We start from the raw sequence: 2216 nt of genomic DNA, 5'->3' as shown, positions 1-2216 counted from the left end.
GTTCCATTAAAACGATAATACTTCTGACTTCATCAATGGTTTCACTTGCTACAGTCTACAATCAAATTTAAAGTTTAAACTATCATCAACAATATACATTTTCAGTGTCAAAACCCAAAAGAAAAAAATATACATTTTCAAATTTGCATAATTTTTGAATTACGCTACTCCGACTAAGGTGAAATCTAAAAAAAAATCCTTTAAAAGTTTCGTAAGGATGTTGTTCAATCTAGACTTTGAATGACATGCATCAATACACCCACATTTTTCTATTAGGAGAGGAGCTGAGATTTTCCGCGGATTTCTCACAAAACTAAGTCAAATAGTTCATTAGTAAAAAATAATAATGTACTGTAATTATTGAATGGGGATTATTAGACGTTTGCTTAAAAATGGTTTTCCACATGCCTTATAACTTAATTTGATTAAGGAATTAGTTGATCTAAATTATATAAAATGAAAAGAACTATATTCAATACGAATTATTTCCAATATTGTAGGTATTAATCAGTGGTCATCCTACTGATTGCGTAATACATTGGCGTTAGTACACCATACAAGGCACAGAATGATTATGTGGTATATGCCAAAACGACATCAAAGAGAATAAGGCATATGGAATCCCCATGGAAGTATGCTCTCTATACAGTGTGGTGGTTATCTCATCAATGACTAATTTATGATAGCTTATGAAAATTAATCATGAAGTAATCGTGTTTTCTGTCTTAGGATTTACATACATATCTTAAATTGGAACAAAAAATAGAACGTAAACAAAATATGGAATGCTGCAAGGCTTATAACGTGTATTCGGATAATTTCTTTTACTTCCAAAAAAAAAAAATCATTTTAAAATTATATCGCCGAACTGATTTTTTATTTTATTTTATTTTCACTTCAGGTAGTCATTTCCATTAACTCCGACCAGTGGAGGAGGAATCTAATGCTCCCGAGCTATTTTACATCCCAACAAGTGCGCAATTTTATAAGAGAATGTCTTCTCTGAGATCGGAGTTTCTAAAAGTCAGATGAGCTGAGCTTGCATAGTTTGACATTGTGTTGATAATTTTGATTTTGTTGGATTTGTAAGGCCCCACAGAAATTGGTCTTCTGTGTTCAACAAAAATTTATGCATTTTAAAACTTGTACCATCGTCATCAACAGATTACAAGATCAAACTTGTTAGATTCTAGCCTGGAGATGAGTATCGTTTAGGATCGGAACGTTCCAACACCAGGAGTTTAATTATCTTTGAAACTGAAATTGACTTCATTTTTATTTTTGGTGCTTTTATTGACCAAGACAATTAAGATGATGAATGGCAAGTCCCAAACGACTTGGTGATATAATTACCACTTATTGATAGAGCATCAGGATATTTGAACACGGCGAAAGAAGGATTAACAATGCTAAAGCCCCCATCGACGACAAGGTTGTGCCCACTCAAATACCTCGAATCATCTATGCTCAAGTAAAGAGCAGCCTTAGCTATATCCTCTGCCTCAAGTATCAACCCCTTGAGATTAGCAACTGAATGCAAATGTTCTCTTAGCACCTCAACCTCTATCGTACCTAATTTCCTACACATAGGAGTCACCACCCCATAAGGGGATATGCAATTCACTCGAATACCAAACTGTCATAACTCAACGGCGGTGTTCTTAGTTAGCCCTAATATCGCGTGCTTCGAAGACGTATAAGCATGAGATGCAAGCCCAGCAATAATCGAACTAATGCTGCATGTAAAATTCTTGGCTTGGGCTTGTCTATAATGCCTGCATTGTTGAACATAATATCGAGCTTCCCGTAGTTGGCAACAGTTGTATCAATTGCATTTCGAATTTGGTTCTCATCGGAGACATCACAGTGGATATAGGAAGCTGATCCAGGGCCGATATCTTTGCACACCGAATGGCCTAATTCATCGTGCATATCGGCGATCATGACTTTAGCACCATGTTGACTGAAAAATTTAGCTGTGCACTCGCCAATCCCACCTTCAGACATGTAGAATCTTTCCCGAAATTTCCATTGCTTACTGAAATGTAACCCGATCCGAAGCAATCCCACAGCCAATTTGGCAAGATTGAGTAAGACCAGATTGAGCTGTATTTATATATGGACGAGAAAAGGAGCAATTAGGCCCAAATCCATCAAACTCCAACTAGACAATATAAAAGGCATGTGAGGGGTGAGCATTTTATCCGTCATCCGCG

At 36.3% G+C, this 2216-nt stretch overlaps 1 pseudogene; it reads right to left on the bottom strand.

The window, feature by feature from the left end:
* Nucleotides 1–1306: 1306 nt before the first annotated feature.
* LOC113338466 lies at nt 1307–2007 on the bottom strand (annotated as a pseudogene).
* Between the last annotated feature and the right edge of the window lie 209 nt (nt 2008–2216).

This window comes from Papaver somniferum, unplaced genomic scaffold, assembly GCF_003573695.1.
Source record: "Papaver somniferum cultivar HN1 unplaced genomic scaffold, ASM357369v1 unplaced-scaffold_19, whole genome shotgun sequence".
NCBI classification, from domain to species: domain Eukaryota; kingdom Viridiplantae; phylum Streptophyta; class Magnoliopsida; order Ranunculales; family Papaveraceae; genus Papaver; species Papaver somniferum.
This window is presented reverse-complemented; position numbering and strand designations above follow the sequence as displayed.